General features: G+C 35.1%; 1 protein-coding gene and 1 long non-coding RNA gene across 3 annotated transcripts in view; one reads left to right on the top strand and one right to left on the bottom strand.

The window, feature by feature from the left end:
- LOC127833891 (zinc finger protein 660-like) overlaps window positions 1–14,407 on the bottom strand; it is a 32,380-nt gene extending 17,973 nt beyond the window's left edge. Inside the window, exon 1 of the mRNA XM_052359397.1 lies at window positions 14,358–14,407. The gene's annotated coding sequence lies outside the window, so the exon portion shown is untranslated. The remainder of the gene's footprint in view (window positions 1–14,357) is intronic.
- On the top strand, window positions 521–16,624 carry LOC127833909 (uncharacterized). Of its 2 annotated transcripts, XR_008027671.1 has the most exons (3): window positions 521–643; window positions 15,483–15,824; window positions 15,967–16,624. It is a non-coding gene; the product is annotated as an uncharacterized LOC127833909 (long non-coding RNA). The 2 variants fall into 2 exon arrangements; XR_008027670.1 differs by lacking the exon at window positions 521–643 and having other exon boundaries at window positions 12,096–15,824.
- Window positions 16,625–25,273: the final 8,649 nt, after the last annotated feature.

The following is a 25,273-nucleotide window of genomic DNA, read 5'->3' as shown; positions in this document are numbered from 1 at the left end:
TTAAGCTCTCTTTTATTTTCAGGTTTTAATTCTATTACAAAAAACTTTTGCTCTTTAATTATTTTATAAAATACCAGACATTCGGACCGGCAACATAGGATTTTCAATCGTAACGTTCAGTCCAACGGTCCGTCACTTTTGAGAATGTTTTTGTCTAACCAAAGTCAAATCATACCATGGTCAACCAAACCTATTTTGGTCAAGTGTTTTTTGGTGAACTTTTTTAATGTCCATTCGTACCAGAAAATTAAATGCTATATGCTTATTGAGTTGTGGAAAATTTCCATAAAGTTGTTAAATCACAAATATTTTATAAATACTGTATAGGACTATGGATAATTATAAGCATAATTATTAACTGTTGGCCTTTACATTTGTTGCTTTTTTCAAATGTTAATTTTCTGTAATAATAATTAATAATCGATTGTCGAGGTGTCAAACCGTCATCTTGAAAATAGTTTCTTGTTGAGCCATGTATTCTGATTGGCTATTCCAATTTCAAGAGTTGCATACAATAATTATCCTTTAAACTGACATTTCAGGGGGGATAATGTCTTGTGAAAAAATGTAAACAGATGATGTTATATGACAAGAGCTGTTAGTGGACAGCGCGCACAACTATTCGAGTGCTTGACAGTATAAGGTAAGCCATCATGGGGAAAGTGTTCATATTTAATAAGGTCAAGGTAATATAGTCATATTCTAAGTGGAAGAGGACCATAATTGAAATATATTGATCGCTTGTGTTTTAAAGAAGTTGTACTTTATAGAAGATTTTGAGTTCAGGTACATTTTCCACAATCTTTATCTATCTATACTGTCTAACCCCCCTTGCGGGTATTCTTGAACATTTGTAAAGACATAAAACAAACCAATAAGATTTTATTTTAAGTTTGATAGCAATAGCTTGGGTGGGATGGTTGGACCATCCTTCAAAAATAAAGCAAATAAATATTTGTGGATTTATTTACCATGTTTTAAAGAAAACAAGAGCTGTCACCATAGGATGACTTATGCCCCCTATAGACGCTTGATAGAAGTTGTGTGCTTTTTTCAAAACCTAAACACAGATTTCGAAACCTAAACGCGGACCCTAAGTTCAATGACAAGGTCACAGGTGTCAAAATTTGTATGCATATGGAAAGGCCTTGTCCATATACAAATGCATATCAAATATGAAGGTTATATCTGAAGGAACATAGAAGTTATGAGCATTTTTTTTAAAACCTAAACGCAGATTTTGAAACCTAAACGCGGACCCTTTCTTCAAGGTCAAGGGCACAGGGGTCAACATTTTTGTGCGTATGGAAAGGCCTTGTCCATATACACATGCATACCAAATATGAAGGTTATATCTCAAGGGACATAGTAGTTATGAGCATTTTTCGAAACCTAAATGCAGATTTCGAAACCTAAACGCGGACCCTAAGTTCAAGGTGAAGGTCACAGGGGTCAAAATTTGTGTGCGTATGGAAAGGCCTTGTCCATATACACATGCATACAAAATATGAAGGGTATATCTCAAGGGACATAGAAGTTATGAGCATTTTTTGAAACCTAAACGCAGCTTTCGAAACCTAAATGCGGACCCTAAGTTCAAGGTCAAGGTCACTGGGGTAAAATTGTTTGTGCGTATGGAAAGGCCTTGTCCATATACACATGCATACCACATATGAAGGGTATATCTCAAGGGACATAGAAGTTATGAGCATTTTTAGAAACCTATACGCAGATTTCGAAACCTAAACGCGGACCCTAAGTTCAAGGTCAAGGTCACAGGGGTCAAAATTTGTGTGCGTATGGAAAGGCCTTGTCCATATACACATGCATACCAAATATGAAGGTTATATCTCAAGGGACATAGAAGCTATGAGCAATTTTCGAAACCTTAACGCAGATTTCGAAACCTAAACGCGGACCCTAAGTTCAAGGTCACAGGGGTAAAAATTTGTGTGCGTATGGAAGGTCCTTGTCCATATACACATGCATACCAGATATGAAGGTTATATCTCAAGGGATATAGATGTTATGAGAATTTTTTGAAACCTAAACACAGATTTCGAAACCTAAACGCGGACCCTAAGTTCAAGGTCATGGTCACAGGGGTCAAAATTTGTGTGCGTATGGAAAGGCCTTGTCCATATACACATGCATACCAAATATGAAGGTTATATCTCAAGGGACATAGAAGTTATGAGCATTTTTTCGAAACCTAAACGCAGATTTCAAACCTAAACGCGGACCCTAAGTTCAAGGTGAAGGTCACAGGGGTAAAAATTTGTGTGCGTATGGAAAGGCCTTGTCCATATACACATGCATACCAAATATGAAGGTTATATCTCAAGGGATATAGATGTTATGATAATTTTTTTAAACCTAAACGCAGATTTCGAAACCTAAACGCGGACCCTAAGTTCAAGGTCAAGGTCACAGGGGTCAAAATTTGTGTGCGTATGGAAAGGCCTTGTCCATATACACATGCATACCAAATATGAAGGTTATATCTCAAGGGACATAGAAGTTATGAGCATTTTTTCGAAACCTAAACGCAGATTTCAAACCTAAACGCGGACCCTAAGTTCAAGGTCAAGGTCACAGGGGTAAAAATTAGTGTGCATATGGAAAGGCCTTGTCCATATACACATCATGCTTACCAAATATGAAGGTTATATCTCAAGGGACATAAAAGTTGAGCATTTTTCGAAACCTAAACTCAAAGTGTGACGGAAAGACAGACAGACAGACGGACAGTCCGATCACTATATGCCCCCTTTTCTTAGAAAGGGGGCATAAAAACAAGAGATGTGTTTGTCGGAAACAAAATGCCCCTTATTGCGCTGCTTTGAAGCCATAAATTTGACCTTTGACCTTGAAGGATGACCTTGACCTTTCACCACTCAAAATGTGCAGCTCCATGAGATACACATGCATGCCAAATATAAATTTGCTATCTTTAATATTGCAAATGTTATGACCAAGGTTTAAGTTTTGTGACAGACACACAGAATGACAGACAGACAGGCCAAAACCAATAAACCCCCGATCATTCAATCCGGGGACATAACAATTCTGTTTGGGTGGGGGGTGGGTGGGCGTGAAGAGGGGGGGGGTATTATGTGTGGGTGTGGTTATTTATTAGATGATTCAAAAATAAAAAAAGGAAAAACAAATATATTTTTTTGTTGGGGGGGGGATCTGGGGTGGGGCGTGGGGGATGGTTTGGGTGGAGTCCATTGTGGTATGTCAGGTAAGTGTTGTTATGTCAAAGTATGAATCAAATCTGATCATAAATAAAGAAATTATGGCGGTCAAGGTCAAATTCAACTTGCCAGGTACAGTACCCTCATGATAGTAAGAGTGTATTTGAAGTTTGAAAGCAATAGCCTTGATACTTAAGAAGTAAAGTGGATCTAAACACAAAATTTAACAAAATATTCAAAGTTAATATTACAACAAATGGCCATAATTCCGTTAAAATGCCAACCAGAGTTACGCAATTTGCGCTGTACAGTCCTTACGATAGTTAGCATGTTTTCCAAGTCTGGAAGCAATAGCTATGATACTTTAGGAGTAAAATGGACCAAAACACAAAACTTAACCAAATGTTAAATTATCTAAGTATAAAAGGGGCCATAATTCTGTCAAAATGCCAGTCAGAGTTACATAACTTTGCTTGCACAGTCCCCTTTTGATAGTCAGTAAGTGTTGCAAGTATGAAAGCAATAGCTTTGATACTTTAGGAATAAAGCAAACCTAAACACAAAACTTAACCAAATTTTCAATATTTTAAGTTTGAAAAGAAAACATAATTTTTTACAAAATGCTTCATACAGTTGTCTGCTCTTGTTTATAGATTGTGGTCATGTTGGTAAAGAAGTATGCAAAATATAAAAGCAATATGACGCAAACTTTAACATAGATTTATCAATAGTATGCATATTCTAAGTGGAAAGGGCAATAATTCTTACAAAATGCTTGTTACAGTTGTCTGCTCCTGTTTATAGAATGGGGTCATGTTGGTAAAGAAGTATGCATCATATGAAAGCAATATGTCAAGGGACAATATTTGAGGTGGTACGCTAACTTAAACATAGATTTATCAATAATATGCATATTCTAAGTGGAAAAAGGGCCATAATTCTTACAAAATGCTTGATACAGTTGTCTTCTCTTGTTTATAGGTTGGTGTCATGTTGGTAAAGAAGTGTGCAAAATGTAAAAGCAATATGTCAAGGGACATAGGAAATATTTGAGGTGGTACACAAACTTTTAACATTCCAACGCTCACGGGGTGAGTAGGATAGCTCCACTATATATATTTCATATATAATAGTCAAGCTAAAAAGTACTAATAAATAAACGATTTTATTATACTTCGGAACACTTTATGCACAAAATAGAAAAGAGGAAATATTTGATGCATCATAATATATTGACCCAATTTGTCACATTCTTGATCAGCAAAACAACATGGTAACTGTGTCAAAACATTTCCCATAATGTATTGCTACATATGCAAACTTTCTATCACAGTATTTTATGCGATATACAGTACTAGTACATACCTGTTCTTAAAGTACACTTTACTCAACAAGAACCTGCCACAGGTGGAAGTAACGTACCCTGGATAGTATTTTTTTTTTGGAGCCCAATATATTCAAATAAATATATAAAATCATGTTTGATGGGGAAAAAATGACAAAGAGCCATGAAAAAAAAAAATCCCGACCCTCTGATATTGGTATCATAACAAGGTCATTAACTAGAATTTATCATAGACCTGTCTTCGCTGGCCGCAAAAATGTCAAAAGTAGCTTTAATCAAAAGCATCCATTGATCCTCCTATGGGCAATTGGACAACCTTTCAAAAAAAGTTAACTTCAAAAATATCTGTCCAGCCGTTAACTCACAGTCGGTCAAAAAACGAGCAATATTTCGAGTCCGTTTGTCAACCCGAATAAATCTTCTACAGACTTTCAAACAATATTTTTGAGTTTTTGCCTCTTAATCGATAGCTCGCGTCCTATTCCTTTGAAACAACGAAGCTAGTCAAATAATGCATGCATATGCAACCACTTACCCCTAAAAACTAATTCCAAAATGTTATATTTTCTTTGCAACAACTGTTTTAACTCTAAATTTGATTTACTTGAAAACGAAAGAAGCCATCGCTCTTGAACCCGGCTTAGCAGTGAATTACACTGACAGAGCCAGGCACATAAATATGCAATCAACAACAACAACGATGTTTTAATAAATGTGAATAAATGGAAATTACTTTTCATTCTGATTGTTTTGGAATAAGTTTTTAGGGGTAAGTGGTTGCATATGCATGCATTATTTGACACGCTTCGTTGTTTCAAAGGAATAGGACGGGAGCTATCAATTAAGGGGCAAAAACTAAAAAATATTGTTTGAAAATCTGTAGAATATTCGTGTTGACAAACGGACTCGAAATATTGCTCGGTTTTCGACCGACTGTGAGTTAACGGCTGGACAGATATTTTTGAAGTTAACTTTTCTTGAAAGGTTGTTCAATTGCCCATAGTAGGATCAAGGGATGCTTTGGATTAAAGCTATTTTTGACATTTTTGCGGCCCGCGAAGACAGGTCTATAATAAAGTCTAGTTAATGACCTTGTTATAATTCCAATATCAGAGGGTGGGGATTTTTTTTTTCATGGCTCTTTGTCAATTTTTTCTCATCAAACATGATTTTATACATTAATTTGAATATATTGGGCTCCTAAAAAATATATATATGAAAAATACTATCCTGGGTACGTTACTTCCACCTGTGGAACCTGCCATATCCTCTGTGTGCCTAATTTCGATCAGGTGCCTAATTTCGATCAGGTTCCTAAGTTGGATCAGTTTTTTATGACGTATTTTCGAAGGGTGCTGGAGGTTTCGGTAAATGACAAGTTCGGTAAATTGATTTATATAGTAAATGCCCACTCTGGATCAGCAGACGATTTATTTCCTCTTACGGAGGAATCCGAGATAGCCGATGTCAATCGGGACTCCTCGGACAATTCCGCCATATCGGCGATCGTGGTGTAGCCCACTGTCCGATGCGTTCAGATTGAGCCGATGTATCACGATTGAGTAAATGCCGTGGAGGTTTCGGTAACTTGGTCTTTATAGAGGTGGTATACCTACAACGAGGTGTTAATGACACCTATTATTGGCTTACAACAACATTTGAGGCGTTTATTTGCAAACTGTGGATTAATTTTGAGTTGAGTAATTAATGCTATGCCTACGGTAAAGAATTAAGGGAAATGAATGAGCTACCTCTGAAAAACGTAAACGTAGTTTGCCAACATAATGAATATGAAACCAAAGCTCTTGCCACGTGGAGGCCACCTCTTGTAAGAGCCAAATGTTGAATTTTATATTACATGTTTTATTATTTCTTTCTGGTTGAGAAAAACACAAGAAAAAAACTATATATAAAATCTAATACGTGCACGTAATTAATAAAAAGTAATATAATGATACGCGTTATGTTTTATAATTATGTTAAGTGCGCGAGCCATTGAACGTTGAGTTAAGCGAAGAGATACACATAATTGAAAACTTATAAAAATGACATCTAACACAACGCCAGCAGAATGAATACACTGTGTAATAGCAAGCTGCTGTGATGATCACTATCTTATCAACTTAATACACAGGCACCTGGCTACTGTACTGGAACAATGGATTTTACGGCCAAAATAACTGGTATCATTTTTAGCCTGAACAAATCCGTTGAATAAAAAAATAACAACTGATTGACTTTGTAATCCGTTTTATTAACATATATTATAAATAAGCAACAAGTAAAACATGGATACAATATATATATATATATATATATATATATATATATATATATATATATATATATTAGGGATGCAAGAGGTTAACCGGTTAACTTACCGAAACGACCAGTTAACCGGTTACATTTTCGAGAAAAGGTTAACTTGACAGAAAAAAAAGTATGCTTTTTTTCTTGGAATAATTCTCTCTTTTTTATTATAAAATTCGTACGATTTTTAGTTTTGCGCGCGACATACTGCCAATTTGCGCTGGCGACTAGTAAGACCAACATGCCGCACCGTCGATGGTAGTAAATAACGTATCAACAAACAAGGAAATAAAGCAAACTAGAAATGGCGCGGCAGAGGCCGACGCGTATCCCCACGCCGAATGTTTGACCTAGGTGTGCCCCAGGGTTGGTAATGGGGCCATGCATAGCTGAGATTGACCGTATTGTCATAAGAGAAGTTCATCATCAATTAGAAGTGAATTGGTGTAGAAATGAAGAAGTTATAGTAAAAGGCAATTTTGGGTGGGTGTGACATATGTGGGCAGGGCGCCCCAGGGTTGGTAATGGGGCCATGCATAGTTGAGATTGACCGTATTGTCATAAGAGAGGTTCAGTATCAATTTGAAGTGAATCGGTGTAGAAATGAAGAAATTATAGTAAAAGGCAATTTTGGGTGGGTGTGGTCTATGTGGGCGGGGCGCCCCAGGGTTGGTAATGGGGCCATGCATAGTTGAGATTGACTGTATTGTCATAAGAGAAGTTCAATATCAATTTGAAGTGAATCGGTGTAGAAATGAAGAAATTATAGTAAAGGCAATTTTGGGTGGGTGTGGTCTATGTGGGCGGGGCCCCAGGGTTGGTTATGGGAACATGCATAGTTGAGATTGACCCTAATGTCATAAGAGAAGTTCAGTATCAATTTGAAGTGAATCCGTGTAGAAATGAAAAAATTATAGTAAATGGAATTTTTTGGTGGGTGTGGCCTATGTGGGCGGGCGCCCCAGGGTTGGGATTGGGGCCATGCATAGTTGAGATTGACCCTAATGTCATAACAAAAGTTCAGTATCAATTTGAAGTGAATCCGTGTAGAAATGAAAAAATTATAGTAAATGGAAATTTTTGGTGGGTGTGGCCTATGTGGGTGGGGCGCCCCAGGGTTGGGAATGGGGCCATGCATGGTTGAGATTGACTGTATTGTCATAGGTGAGGTCCAGTATCAATTTGAAGTGAATCGGTGTAGAAATAAAGAAGTAAATGTAAAATAACCTAAAAAAATGAGTGATAATTTCTGACGCGGCCCCACCCCAACCCCTATAACTTTTGACCCAGGGGTCAGATCAAAATTCCAAATAGTGCACCGTCGCACATATGCTCATAGCTACCATGTGTGTAAATTTCAAGGTTCTAGTGCTTTTAGTGTAGGAGGAGATAGTGGCCAGGACGGACGGACGGACAGACGGACGGACGGACGGACGGCGGAGATCACCACAATATCCCCACCTTTTTTTCAAAAAGCGTGGGGATAATAAGTCCCTTTTTGATAACAAACAGGGGGCGCGTTTTGATAATTGACACTTTTGATTGGTTTAATTCAAGAAAATTTAACAAGCGAACTGCGGGGAATGGGGGCTATTAGCGAAGACACAATGGACACGTTTATCGAACTCGCGATAAAATTCAGTTGAGACATTGGATGGTTTATTTTGATGTTTTATTTACCAATATTCAACACTGATTGCTCGCGAAAATAAAGTATTTATAAGTAACAGTTTTATCAAGAATTGCATTCGAAGTTAAAATCGTGTCGACGTAACGTCGTATTTGTTCAATAAGAAATTAAAATAATTGTTAGTAATTTACGTCATCCTAGATGCCACCACTACCGTCTGAGACAAGTTTTATTTAAGAATGCAAATAATTAAACAAATTTAATACATAAGCATTTATTATAAAATTAAAACAGAATAAACCAAGAAACACACCATTTGTGAGCGATACGACGCGTACGTAATCTAAGCGACCGAATCAAAAATAAGTCTATGACACGTGAAAATGAACATAGTGTAATTCTTCAATTGTTTACTCATATCCTTTTTCGCAGGAAAAATAAATGCAATATATGGGAAAAATTTACAAATTTTTAAAAATAAATGTAACATTACATTTTATTAAGAAACAGACATGTTATCAACGCAAGCGATCTGAAATTACTTTCGTTTCGAGAGTACAGGTATGAGCGTTATGACATTGTTTACGTATGCTTTAACATTTTAATTTTAACTACTTAGGGTGTTTCGGTTAACCGGTTACGGCAAACGATTAACCGGTTACTAATTTTTGTAACCTCTTGCAACCCTAATATATATATATGACATATTTGAATATTTCATGTCATTTAAAAAAAATGATGGAGTAGTCACATATTAATAAGATAAATTTATGACACAGTACAATATTAATACGACACATTATTATCATTCAGATTTTTCGCATGCTGATTTAATTTCATCTCTAATAAAAATGAGATACATTTATGACACAGTACAATTAAATGTGATTAAATGTATATATATATATATATATACGACATATTTAAATATATCATGTCTTTTAAAAAAAATGAGGGAGTAGTCACATATTAATAAGAATCATTTTTGACACAGTACAATATTAATACGACACATTATTATCATTCAGATTTTCCGCATGCTGAATATGTTGCCCAGCTCTTGCCATGTGAAGGCCACCTCTTGTAAGAGCCATATGATTACTTTTTTTTATCTGATACGCTTTAATTAAGGTTTTTATCAACTAATTGTTTAAAAACATATATAAAATACAAAACGATCATGACCTAAAGATAAACTTTTAATATATAATTTACCTCCCTTGATTAGAATATTGATAGGTTGCAAGCATGGATAATTAATATTAACACTTTGCAAACATCTCTAAGTTGATAAAATCAACTCCGTACATTTAAACAGATAATTTAATTAGTGCCAAACAACTCAATTAATGTACACGCTTACCGACAAAAGGTGCGATAATCCCTATTTATACCAATTTACCGAAACCTCCACGGCATTTACAATATAAATCAATTTACCGAACTTGTCATTTACCGAAACCTCCATAACCCTTTTCCAATACCAGCACTTACATCACGCGCCAGCCTTCCTGCGAAAACTCATAACAGAAGTTTTAATTCCGTCAACATCTCGTAAAAATGCAATTTTAAACAGGTCTTTATGAATAACAAAGCTCAAATTATGTCAATTATCGATACCTCATTTTTGATGCATTTATCGCACTTATATTCTTTAAATCACCATTAAATTCATAAAACATCAATCACAATACTCTTTTCTAAATTGCCAGGGACGCTGCAGTATTCAGGGGAGGTAAGATAATTCTCCGTAAATAAGCGCTTTGTTTACCTGGGGCTCATAAGGGGGCATTCATAAATTAGATCGACGCATTACATTATTAAAAGACGTCCATTTAAGACGTTTATTGTTAAATTTAAGCTCTTTACTGCAGCGCAATTGCCACGAAAAACTGGCTTTTAGAAGGGGTGAGACATTCCTATGTCCACATTGTGTTTAGGAAAAATATCGGTTTATAATGTAAATATGTTTGGCATTTTTACAAATGTGTGTTTATGAGCGTTTAATGTTCTTTTCTGTATCTTCTTAATTGTTAGTTGTTGTTAATTTTAATAAATATTTAAAACACGCAATCATTGATTTTTTTACAATTTAATATATGTGAGTCCTGGGACTCGCTGGACTAAAAATGTGCGAGTCCCAAACTGAAAGTGTGAGTTCCAAGTATTGTCCATTGATGAATTAAGAAACAAAACACACACACATAACAAATGAGAAGCAGTAACCAGGTTTTAAATGGTCTATTAGCTAAGAAAGAGCATAACACATACATGTAATGTTGGCAATTACAAATATGCTGACTAGTTATCACGCACAAGGCATTTAAAACATACACTTAGGTCTTTTTGCAAGACGGGTGCTTCAATTAACATTTTGTGCTCGGGAAAAGAAGCATGTCTTGTTAGAGTTGATTGCTGAAAATTTGTGCATTGTGCACTTTTAGTCATGCCATTTAATTTTTAGCATCAGTGCATAATTTACAATACATAATGATTGTGCACTCGTCAAAGGCAAGCCAGCTAAACAGTTTTTACCATTCCGTCTGTTATTTTTTTAGCTATTTAGAACGATTTTCGTTATGTGGTTCTTGGCTGGAAACCGTCGTACTGGTTGTCGTTGTAGATGCGTTTGAATCGCTTTGAAAAAAAAAACCGAATAAAATCCGCTGGCCTTCGCTATTGTGTTTTCGCTTTGGACCCATTTTTGCAGACGATATTCGTTTTGTCACTTACAATGTAAATTTTCACTACTACACCGCTTACCCCTAGACAGTTTACTAACGACGTATTTCATTGGTTCTAAGCAACTGATATCTGATTATTACGAGCGGTGCAATTGACATGACGCCTTATCAGTGATCGCTCCGCCCACTTAATCACGTGGCTCAGCGGGAAGAAAACCTAGACAAGCTTACTCCAAAATGGCTTCTTTGCCTATAGACTGCATATAGATTTACGCGATATTCCAGATGATTTTAGGGACTTGTTTAACACCATATTACACTTGTAAAGGGATTGGTGCCATTTAGTTATTCTGCAAATGCAAAAAATATACTATTACAGAGAATATCAGCTATTTATAACGGGTAAATCGGTACATTAAACACGCTCTCAAACGCTTGCGCGCTTACCGAAATCGAACCCGTTATTACGTGTAATGGTGGTATTTGCAATAAATTAACACTTCACCGGTATTTACCCGTCTTATTAACAAAATTGTTACCGAAACATTCCCCCTACCCGTGTATTTGACACGAAATAGCGCTTTATAACTGGGAATTCGGTGAAGTTTTACGCGCTTTCTGACGCCGGGTGGGTACCTCAATCCCACATGTTATTGCGTATAAAAGTGATATTAATCATATTAAACATTGCTTATGGGACATTTATCAATCACTATAATTTAATGCGCAAAAAAACACAGTAAGTTTGGACATTGTCTGATATAAAATTAGCGTTGTACGAAATGGAATACGGTCAGGCTATTATAAATTAATAAGGCTACCAATATCAGACGCTCGCGCAGGTACCGACTTCCCCAAAGTTACCGTATTTATTGGTTAACTAATATCAGTAATAATAAATCTTTTACAATAGCATTTATCGATACGTCTTTATTAAAATAATAACAAAATGGTTTTCACTTGTTTCTGACACACACAGAAACGCGATTTTTAACGGGGATTTCGTAAAGTTACACGAATTGGGTACCAAAATTCTCAATTATTTTACATGCACACGTGACATAATACATACTTAATAATTCTTAGTTATTGCTTCTATGACATTTCAAGTTTGTGAAATAAATTTACGTTCTATAAAGGGGATCTCGGTAATTCTTGAAGCTTCCACTCGCTCTTGTCAATACCGCATTGCCGCGTTGGAAATGGTATAAATTTAATTCATCTAACTTATCTTTCTGGATACCAAATGTCAGAGTTGCATTAACCCTTTTTACACCGTTTTTGCCATATTTCATTTCCGTTTTTTAATCCGAACAAAATAAACGAAACTCGTTTTAAAAATGAGATCTGGGCATTCGAGCTCCTAGTGTGGATTAAAAGCGTTTATTGGTGACACCATATGACTGCAAATGTGTAGATACCGTTAATAAGATAATATATCACATGTCACCTTCAAATAACATGTATGATGTCAATTAAGTGCATTACTATTAGAGTGATAAAACACAGCACAAATTAGGCTTCATGCTGGGTTTTATTTCTCTTTAAGTAATGCAGATGAACCGCGCTTCTGTATATTAATGACCTAGTAACTGATAAAACTACTTTTTTTAAAAACGTGAAATATGTGATAATCAGATCGATAACATAAACTATTTAAATCTGCTAGTATATCCGATGTAATATATTAAAATTGTCTTTGACAGTGTTGACGTTCAGTTGTTCGTGGTGACGACCGCATGCATTTATACATCTCTTACACTTCTCAAGATCTCTTTTCGGCTTTGGAAACGATATAAATTAAATGTCACCAACTAATCTTTCAGGATATCGATTGTCCGAGTTACATAGTCCCCATCGACACCGTTTAACCATTTCTTATCGTTTTTTTTTAAAGAGGAAAACAAAAGAAACTCGTTGGAATAAAAGTGAACCTAAACATGTAGCTTGTCTAGAAAATGGCGGACAGGTCGTTGCTAACGAGTGCGCCCGATTAATCGATCGCTGATTGGTGGATCAATTCTAGTGGGCGGAGCGATCATAGATAAGGCGTCATGTCAATTTTGACGGAACACAGTGTTTACCTACATTTTACCCCGTACGGAAAGTGCAATAATAACAAATACGATTTCGGACGGACTCGTAACTTGAAAAAAGCATGCGTCCTTTGGATGCTCATATTCTTAAACTTTGCGTCTACGGCAATTGTTTTGCGTCTAGGACGCAGGACTCAGAGGTAAAAAATCACTGCGCGCATTACAATAATATTCAAAATATATGAATAACCTTTTTTTTTCTAAATAAAACAACATTAGAATGTCTCGCTCCTAGCTTAAGTATTCGTGGGAGCAAATAACTATTTATCTAACACATGTGAGCCCCCATTTGTGACGTCATGAAGACAGCTGGTCGAACCTAGGAGTGCTTCTCAGTGACGTATATCATGTGGGGGAATAGATAGTTTTTAACCGTTTACGACCGTTTTGTTTGTTTATATTTCATTTTTTTTGGCAGATTTGGATACAGTTTTTAATACTCTGTCTAAATACCATAGCAAGTTTTAAGTAATCGTTGTTGATGTCAAGCATGCGCAGAGACGAAGTTTAACGTGATCAAACTTAGGCACACAGAGAATACATTAATAGGTGTAGAATAGGATATCACGTTATAAGTATTAAGAATAGCCATTATGTCTTAATTTTTCTAAATGTTCCACTAATTATTTTCAAATAAACTTTTTGCTGAAAGTAGAAACCAGATGAAAACTGTCACACTATGTTTGTGGTCTAATGCAGAGTGACCAGGCCTGCCTTGAAGCTGTCCAAGGACCCGGCTATTCAATTAAAATTACAGGATATTTTGATAAAAATATGAAATATGGTAAAAATGAATTATAAGAAAACATAAGTTCAAACAATCATTATTTCCCCAACTAGCCGTTCTCTTTTTCGCATAAATAGGGCCATCATGGTCTAGTCCGTCAAGGTTATTGACCGTCGTGACCAGAATAAATATCGATCGCTTTTAAATAAGTGCTCATGTTAAAAATATTATAATATATTTGTTCTTTAATGCAACGACTCGTACTCTGAAAAAAAAACAAGCAACGACATATACTGATTAAATATTTAAACAACATTAGGGTGGTGAATGCTATATAAAACTAACGGCATATATTGATTTAATACCATAGCATTCACCACCCTAATGTTGTTCGTTTGAAACACTTTTCTTCTTTGTTTACTTTTCACCGGAAGCAGGATTTCTATAGGGTCACTACGGTCACATTTTAAAACGGTAGAAACACGCAGTCCGGTTGTTAGATACTTATTCAAGTTTTCATGCAATTAAATTTAAAAGCATCAGCTGCTACCAAATGTCAGTAAATGTGTATGTATGAATTTGCATTAAAAAAACTAAGCTTTTTTAAAAAATGAGCGCATTTTTTCAAACATGTAGATTTCATAATATACCTCTATAAACTTAACATTATGTAAACTAGAACTCGAATCTTTCTTTGGTGATTATTAAGCACACGTCACAAATTAATTGTACGATTGAGTCTGCAAGTTAAGAATATTAAATGTTGAAATATAAGGAACACAAATGACAAAATAAATCGTCGTCATGGTGGCGTATCGGAGATGGTGTCCGTCTAACGAACGGGCTGTCACGAAAAGCAGAAGAGGATATGAAATTTGTCAGCGTTACATATCTCAACCTTCAAAAGCCGCAGACTTTGACAAATATCCTTAACCGTGATCAAGAGAAGCTCTGCTCAACAAACCAAACGTCCCTCGAGTTTGAGGTGCGTTTTGATGTACGAATTGTATGAAGTTCATTACTCCTCATACTTCTAATGGGACACACGTGTTTATTTCTCTTTTAATCTAACAAAGAACGATATTGTTCGCTACCACAGAACAGCTGACAAGACTCCAACAGTCCAAGGGCACTTTTAGTGTCGCCCACGAGCCGTTTATCAACTTCTGTCTGTACACGCCTTATTGCGACACGTACATTCATTTAAGCAGATTCTCCTACTTTTAGTCATCTTGTCATGAAGAATAAAGACATATTGTGTCGTCGTATTTCGACACATTTTAGGTCTGTGGCGTAAATACCCAGTCGTCCTAAGCTATGTGATAGACGTTATGAGTTTTCACTCTTATCAGTCATGTTGTAGCGTTATTGGCCTTATTCAATGTATTATTGTTTTTTACCTTTTTTAATCATATCTTATCTTGAGCAGCGTTATTCAATGTCTAATTATGTAAAAGGTACACGCCAAATTTTAATCTTGAATATTTCAGCACTATAGCAGGCGCTTAGAAAGCTTTCTCCGAAGCCCAGATGAAAGGTTATGTCTTTCGATGGAGCCAGACTGCGTTAACGAAATGGGCATTACGGCGATGTACGAGAGACATGTATTCTTCAAAGTATACAGGTACTAGTATAAACAATAATTATATACTAAATACTATACTAAAATGTTTATATTAATCCAGGCTAGCTGAACGGGCAACGTTATTAGAGACAGGTTCCGTCTTTGACTATGTTCAGTCAACCTGGCTAAAAACACCGTATGGACGCCGGAAGACTGGTCCATGTACCGGCAAACAATTATAACTTACACAGTTACAGAAGCTCTGAAGGTACGTTATGAAGTCAGTCATTCAGCTTGTAAACTAAATATTTTTTGAACATTTGCATTAGTACTTACTCACACACTTAGTGTGTGTGTCTGTGTGCGTGCGTGCGTGTTTACTGATTATTATTTTGTTTTTGATTTTAAAGGTGGCACTGTTGAACATGTGGGTTGCCGACAACTGCCCATTCTGTGTTGGTACTCCGGGTGCAAATTAAGCTTGTATGGGAGGGATCCAGACAGGTCCGACGACATACGTACGTCTATTTGAATCAGCAACTCGGCGGGTTGTGGGACAGACACGACGACGGCGCACCGAGGGAAAGATCGGGGAGACCTATATTTTTGCGTATTAAACCAGACATTAATTGACCCATTATATCCGCAAATTGTAACTCAAATGCTTGATACGTTTAAATTTAAAATAGTAACGTAATCATGTGTAAACATATTAGTTTATAATGTATTATTGTACATGCATTTATATATTTGTGTTATTTTATGTTGTTTGTCAGTTCTACCACGATAAGATTATATATATAAGTTATTTTGTTTTGTTTTAAATCCCTTATATATGCAATAAACTTATTTAATTGGAGTCTGAATTAAATAACCAATAACCAATCAAAAACTTACAATTGCAACCCAACGGTATTATTATATTTAATAAAATGATTTTATTGTGTGATAGCAAATATTTGTATATGTGGTGATACTGTTTTGTATTTTTGAGACATGCTTATTCTTAATAATGAACTTAATTGTATCAAAATATATGCAAACAAAATAAATATATTTTATTGAATTCTCCAGCATTCTTAATCTGCATTTCGACGACGCCACACCTGAATTACAATACTAAGTACTGGAAGCGGGCAATAATCCTTAGGCTGTTAATGCAATTGAGCTGAAATAAATTCGTATTTGAAAAACAAAACAAAAAGAAGTCCATTTTGTCCTTAAATGCTTACCAGCGCCATCTTTTTTTTCCATGGAAGGCAAAAATGTCATGCATTTTTTTAAATTTTAATCGCCACTTGCTAATATGCATTATTGTTTAAATGATTGATGTAAGGTAAAGTGGTCCTGTGCCAATTTTTTAACGAATTGTCAAATATTCATAAAAGAATGCATGCATTATATTCAAAGATTTAAAATAACACTCTTAACAACACTCTTAACAAAAATGTACTAAACTTGAATATTATCAAAATCTTCATTTATTTATAATCATGAATTGAAACAATAAAATTTATCTTGCATTTGTATTTTTTTTCACCGATAATTTAGCAAACCATAATTTGCTGTTTTAGGTTCTTTTAATTGCGTTTCATATTCAAATATGGCATTTGCTTCTATCGAACCTTGTTTTGATCACACGGGTAGGCGCTATTAAAAAAATATTATATATAACAATAAGTATTATAATTATTTAAAACTATTCCAAATATTACAGTTTTGTTAGTAAAATAATCTAACGATATGTGTCAAAAATAAGAAAATGTATGAACACGTACTGTCCGTTTAACATCAGTCAATACATCGCTGTATACATTTTCCTAAGGGCTAGGTGCCGAATGATTAGACAAATGATATTGATACGAAACAATCTTTTTTTAACAAACGCAATTCAAGGATGGGATCTATAATCATTTGTTCTGTATTCTAAACTGTGTTCATTCACACATTAACACATTTTCTTTTTTACAAAGGTCTATGTTGATGTAATATATATTTTAACAAGAAATATCTTTAAAAAGTTAATCGGTGTATATCCTGATTTTGAAATAAAGGTAGAACATTCAATTTTTTAAGTTATGAAATTAATACCAAAGGTTTAAGTATCGGTGTGTATTTTTATAATTATGTTTTCGCACATACAAGTGGTCAAGGCTCCAGCATATGGTGGATTTATAAATTAATTGCATGTTGATTTTGCTATTATATTTAAGCTGAGAAAATTAGCAGTTTGAAGCCACATCAATAATCAAGACGGTGAATACGTATTTGTTGTTTTGTTAATTATCAGCTTATTATAACTATTGTTTGAATATGCGTATATAAACACGTTTTATTTTGTTCTTATTATACAGTTAATATCGCTACTAATTACCCGATAATCCCGTATATTCCAGTTTTAAAGCAAATGCTGGTAAAAATTTACGATACACAAACATTCTCCATATTTCATTAAGTATCAAATACATTTGGGCATTTGTTACTATTTAAAGAGATGATGAAATAACGTCTAATCGGGGCGTTTTTTCCACTGAACACGGGATTTACGCCTAACGTGATGTTCATGTATTTATACAACACAAAATACACCCACACTTTGCAAACGACGTTCTACATGTCTGCATATTTTTCGCGCGCTGTTTATGAAACAAAGGATATTTTAGCACTGTTTATTTGACGCTAGAATTTGCCAAAGGTCGCGTTAGCATTAAAATTCGGAAGTAAGTTTCGGATTACAAATTTAATAATGATAATTTGATAATCGAACGAAACATTAACAGTTGCACGTAATTAATTCAACGATAATTTGTTAAAGCGCATAACGTTTTATATCGCTTATTAAAATGTGAAAATAATAATTATGAAACCATGTATGTACATGTAGGTGGACATCTTTTCACTCCATCCGCCGCGTACGTATGCGGCGGATTTACTCCGCGAAAGTACGCGAGGTTAATACAGACTCGGCGTCGTTGCGCGGATCGATGCCGAGTGCCACGGCGATAGGCCGCGTGAACACACGATTCGGCCGTCGCGTACTAATAATGGCCGTGGCGTAGCCGCGCATTATGTTTGTGCCGCGTTTGCTGTACTGTAGATAGAGATGTTTAATGCCAAGTTTGACTCAAAATTCAAGCAATTATTGAATATATCAATTTAAAGAATATTCTTTATTTTTAGACTTTAGTCTAAGAATTGATTGGTGAATACGGGCCCTGGTCATGAATACCGGGTAATGCTTACTGTGCAATAGAAGCATTTCTCATAATGATTCAAATAAATGAATACAATCTTCTTCAAACATTTTAATATTTACTTCAGCATGGTTTTTAAAACTTTATCTTAAAATTGTAAAATATGTTCCTTGTTATAAATTTAGTACATGTATCTTACATCAAAAAGCTGCAATAGCGATGATAAATTATGTACATTTTAATGAGTTCAAATAAAAACAAAACTTAAGGGTAGATTAACTTAACTAAACTACAACACTTAAATGTTAGTTTACGTGCAAGCAAATTTTTGGAACATGATGTCAGTGTCATAATTGTTAAGAAACGGCATTAATTGGTATGACATCCTAATGATGACATATTTTTCTTGAGTCATCATAAAATTAGGATCATCCAACTATTCACAATTTGGTTACAAAGTGCTCTTGTGTTGTACTTGATTATAATAAACAAATATTAGAACATTTTTGGGAAAGCAAAATGTCTCAAATGCAATGTTTTTTTAGAAGCCAGATTTTGCTCATAAAATAATAACACTTTTCATTAGGATTTGTGTTAAGATAATGATGTTTCTGTCAAGAAATATATTTAATATTTTTTATTTATTTATTGATAATTCACATTAAATGTCCACAACAGATGTGCATGCAGTATTAACCAGTATATGACAGTAACAACTACACATTGCAAGCATCCTGTCTGACTGATTGAAAAATTATTGCCATGATAATTTCCGAAATGTGAAAGTTAAAATCATCTATTGAACTATAAAACAACAAAACAACTGTAAAAGAAATGTAAATATTTGTTATAAATTCTCTCTAAATTCCCTTTTTTGATGTGAAACTTCAAATTAGTTCAAATCATTAATTATTGTAAACAAGTCTGTTTTCTTTTTCAAATAAATTGGGCCGTCATGATCTGGTCCGTAAATCATCACTACTAAATGATATACGGTTTTTATCGTCCTGACCCGAAGACTTATAGTTCGCTTTTAAATGATGGAAAATTAACGGCGAATGTTATTTGTTTACCGTCCCGACCCGTATACATTTATTTCATTAATTGCTTTTTTAAAAAACAGTTTTAATCTTTAAAGCAAAGACTATTTTTATGGCAAAATTAACAGGTTACATTACACTAAACCATTGTGTATCCCTCCGTGGTCCATTCGAAAGTAGTGCCTATTTCTAAAGAGTTCCTTTTCTCTTCTTGAATATAAGCCATTTAACAATGTGAGACATGTCTTTTGTGGTTATTTGTAATATCCTGTATGTGTCTGGAGTACTTTGATGCCTTGGATTGGAAGCTAACTTAAAAGATGGACTTTTGAGGGTGTGTTTTCTATTGTGTGGGGCTTTTGTCGAAATTAGGATTCCGAAACACGTTTTTCTACGGTGGGTTCATTCGACAGCGATTTACTTTCTTAGAAGTTGCGAGACGGTATGTTTTTGATTGCAATTATTGGAAGAGGACAGATCCATCTTTACAATGATGCCAGGTTCGGAAAAATTGATACGTCGAAAAGGCAAGACAAATGCTGTGAAAGTTGTCAAGTTTTATAATGGGACCCTATGGGAATCGGAATTAGTGTTATATAACCTAACAGCGAATTAATTTGTTTACATTTCACCGGAAGCATGATTTCTAAATGGGTCAATACGGTCACCTTTCAAATCGGTAGCAAAAAAGCAGTCTGGTTCCAACGGTAAAAGTAAGATTAAAAGATATGTACTGATTTAAGTGTTCATGCTATTAAATGTAAAGGCATCAGATGCTACCAAATATCAGACAATGAATGTGAATGGATATATCGTCCTTAGGACCAAAATTAAACGCATTTTTTCAAGCTTCTATATAATTTCTCTATTGACTTAACGGTATGCAAACTAGGACTAAATCTTTTTTGGTGATTATTTAACACACACCAGAAATTAATTGTACAATTGAGTCTGCAAGTAAAAACTATTTTATATATTAAAATATAGGAAACGAAATAATAGAAGAAATCATCGTCATGGTGACGATTTGGATATGGTGTCCGCTTAAAGAATAGCAGAAGAGGATATGAAAGTTTTTAGCGCCACAGACTTAAACCTTCCAAAGCCGCAGACCTTGATGCAAATCCTCAACCGTGACCAAGAGAAGCATTTTCCATCAGACCCAACATTCCTCTAGTTTAGGTGCGTTTTGATATGAATAGCATTAAAATCATTTCTCCTAATACTTCTAATTGAAGAAATATACTTTTTTAAATCTAACAAATGACGATATATGCGACCACCGAACAGCTGACTGGGCTCCTGCAGTCCAACAGCACTTTCCACGTCGTCCGAAAGCCGTTTTATCAACTGCTGTCGGTACACGCCTGGATATCAAGATCCCATGATCTTCGTCATGATGTCACAAGAAGAAAGGAAGACTTTGTCGCCGTATTTTGTTACATTTTAGGTCTGTGAAGACCCACTCGTCAAAAACTATATGACTGACTTCGAGATAGAATCGTTTTACCATTTTTAATCATGTAGTAGCGTCAGTAGCATTTTATATCATGGAGTAGAGTGTGTAGCTGTATTTAATGTCAAATAGGTAAAAAGTATACGCCAAATCTTAATGCAATCTTTACATGAAATATTTCATCACTATGGCAGGCGCTTAGGGATCTTTACCCCAATGCCCAGATAATAAGATGCGTATTTCATCGGAGCCAGGCTGTTCTTAGGCATAACAACGGAGTGGGTCTTCAATCGACGTTTTGGAGACACGAGGCCGTCATACGTTGATGAGAAAGTTAATGGCTATTCCATTTCTGCCCGGTTTCTGCCCGGAATACAGATTCCACGCGCATTCAACAAGTACACTTAATATGTCCAATATGCATTCACCCAAGTAAACAAGTACTAGGAAATACAGTAATTAAACAGTGAATAAACATTTCATACTACAATATGGTACTTAAAAACGCTTTTATTGATCCATGCTAGCTGAACGGGCAATTTCAATCGACACGAAGCCGTCTTTGACTATGTTCATTTATAATGGCTGGAAAGCATTTTATGGATGCCGGACGACTGGTCCATGTAATAGTTTATAGTTTGGAGGATAAGTGTGAACAATAATACAGAAGGTATTTAATGATCGAACGTGTTTTTGCTCGTTGTATGCTATGTAATTTTGTTTACTTAAGCGAAATGCATTCAATTGATGTTAACTGATTAGTATTTTTTTTTCTTTTTAAGGGTGGCACCGTTGGTTGAACATGCGGACAGACGACAACAAGTGGTCCATCTATGTGTTGATACCTGCTTGTACAGGCTGGAATTGATGGAGCCGAACGGGTCAGATGACATACGTATGTCCACCTGGATGAGTAACTCGATCGGCGTGTTGTTGTATAGATACGACAAGAGAAATCTGACCACCGAGGGAACGATCTGGGAGGCGTATTCTTATACGTTTTAAACAAATGCTCCTCCAGATTCGCTTGTTGCAATAATACAACTCCTAGCTACGTTCGCCTCTTTTTTCATGTAACCTCGCAGCTTGGATTTCTAGCGGCACTGTTTTAACGTAAATAAACACTCAAATATTATAAATTTATCCCATTTTCAATGCGACATTGACGGTATAACACCTTATGGAATATACTAGCCTGTATTCAACCTTGTGGGATATTCCTGTCAAGTGCACGGACTACTTTTTACTTTACCACTGAATGATTTTTTATAAGAAAGAATTACAATGTCCGCCCTATTTTTTAAACCTTCGACAATATTATAATGAACGTTTTTGTTGATTGAATAAAAAATATACCGTACATACTTACATAGCATTTCAATTCGTGTCTTTTCAAACGCGCGGTTGCACTTTATGGAAAAAATACTAAATTAATTTTGCGCAAACTTAACGCAATTGTATTTTGACAATGACCGGGCTCTCGTCTTTGTTTTTTTAAAAATGTTTTTTAATTAATGAAGAAATTATCAAAAACGTTACCTGAAGCGATGGTTTGTTGACATCCGATTGTCCCACACATAGCCGAAAAAGTCACGTGGTACAGGCACCTTGATAGAGTATATGACGTAGCGTGTGACGAAGAAGAAAGTTTATTGAGTTCATAAACTCATTTGAATATAGTGATAGGATGGCATAAGGGTCTTTATTTAACTAGGCTTTGCTAAAATAATTAGAATAGACCCTAGATGCAAAATCGTCAATTATTGAGTTAAATGGATTATTCGATGGATTTTAAAGGATAATTAAAGGTAAGATACTAGTTCGAACGTGTTTTGGTTTTTGTTTGTACTTTTGTCGTTCCTTGTTCTCGGGGAAATGATTTTAACATGGGCGCCATTGATGCATCGGATCACACACGGCATACCCATAACATTATATAAAAAACACGTTCTGCGCGTCCTTAAATTCGTCGTCCGAAGTTGGAAAAAGTATTGCCCTGTATATTAAGTCAAATAAAGTGTCAGTCGCTGCAATTCTCTGTTTACTCGTCGAAATTGTCAAGGTCGTCGATGGTGTACATGTATGTTGACATCGACATTATTTTGTCAGGATCGAGCAATCGCCGCCATATTGGATTTTGATCATTTTCTTTCGAAAATAAAATGAATTATAGTAAAGTAAAATCTTCTTTTCGCGGTCGTGATGTGTTACATTTCGCATACTGCGTAAAATTGAATCGAGGCATATGGTGATATTTTTACGTGATTTCAAGTTTGTGTGTGTATTTTCTATAGACTATTTTGCGTATGAGAACAAATACATTTATATCACCACGCATGGTTACATTCGTTAGATTTTAAGCGCTTTTAAGACTGAATTAAAATTATTGTTAAGGTTAAAAGGTCTATAAATGTTAAATGTCACGTTGAAAAAAAACCAAATGGGATAAATAGAATACTAGGATTAGCGTTGAATACAGAGTTTATTTTGCTCGGCTCGAACACCGAAAGCGCTCGCCAAGGCTCGCACTCCCGGCGTTCTAAGCCTCGCAACATAAACTTCTCTGTATTCAACGCTAACCTAGTATTCTCTATATATCCCAAATGTGAAAAAAAATAAAACAACTTAGGTGATCTGGTGTGCTCGCAGAATAATGATATCAATTCAAGATTCAAACATGTTAACGGTTCATGAAAATGTGTCAGTTTTTGCAATTGACAATTCCGAGTATTCCGAATTTTAAAATATGCATCGACTCCGGAATCCTCCGCAAGATTGATCGCGCGACTTAACAACCAATCGTGATACATCGACTTACTCCGAAACATCCGTAAGATAGATTGAATCGTCAATTCAAAACTTCCGCTTTCGGGTAGATCAACGGTTTTTATAAAGTATTTATTTTGAGCATTCCAGAAGACACGCAAATTGATGTCAATGGTTATATGTATTGTGTATGTTACGTAGTGTTAGGTTCATGGAAATCGATTTTATGAACAAACGTGGAACATATTTTTACATGCTTTTTGCCTTTGAGAGGAAGAACTTCGAGCTCTATGTACGTATTCATAAAAGCTTAAGGAATTCAAAAAAACACTATCCGATGCGCATATTGGAAACACAGACAACACATTATATCCTAGAAATGTAATTAAAATTCTGTATACGTTTAAACTTCAAATATCAATACAATCAGGTGTTAAAAAATAGTCAACAATCTATACTTGTATATGCATTTTATTTATCGATTTGTGCTGTGTTCTGTTGTTTTTCAGTTTGACAATGACTTTTGATATTTGAACAGATCATGTCTGGTATTGGAGCTGAAAAAGGCTGGGACCAAAACACCGACAGCAACATGTTCGATCCCCACTGCGGAGCGTTTTTTAATCTTCCAAAGACACCAACAAACGGACTCGCAAGCGTTTCAATAAGAATAAGGCTGTCGATGCAATTCAGGTTAAATAAATAAGTAAAAAGATACTTTTTCACATAATATGATTCCCAGTGTCATATTTTTCCATGGAAGGCACGAATACCATGCGTTTGCTTATATTCATAACGCATAAAATGTGTGTAAAGGAAAGGGGGCCCTGTGCACGGTAAGCATTGAACTGACGTCTTCATACTTTGGAAAAATGTCAATTTTCAAATGATTTGTCAAATTTGCAAACAATAATTAATGCTGTATATTCAGAGAAGCAAAACAAGACTCACGAGTAACATGATAACAATTTGAATTTTGTTTAAATGTTCATTGATCAATAATCACCAGTTGCAATTATAACAATTATAAAGCGTTTGTAAAACTGTTCATAGATACTTTAGCAAATACGTATTTGCAGTTATTTTTTAACTGCGTCATAGTTTCAAAAATGGCTTTTAAAGATTCTTTGTTCGATCCCTAGAGGTAGGCACAAATTAAATATATATTTATGTTTGCATTATTATTATTACTATTTTGAACTATTTCAAATATTGTTTTGTTAGTGAATTTATCTCAAGATATTTTTCAAAAATTAAAAAT

This window comes from Dreissena polymorpha, chromosome 6, assembly GCF_020536995.1.
Source record: "Dreissena polymorpha isolate Duluth1 chromosome 6, UMN_Dpol_1.0, whole genome shotgun sequence".
Classification (NCBI taxonomy): domain Eukaryota; kingdom Metazoa; phylum Mollusca; class Bivalvia; order Myida; family Dreissenidae; genus Dreissena; species Dreissena polymorpha.
This window is presented reverse-complemented; position numbering and strand designations above follow the sequence as displayed.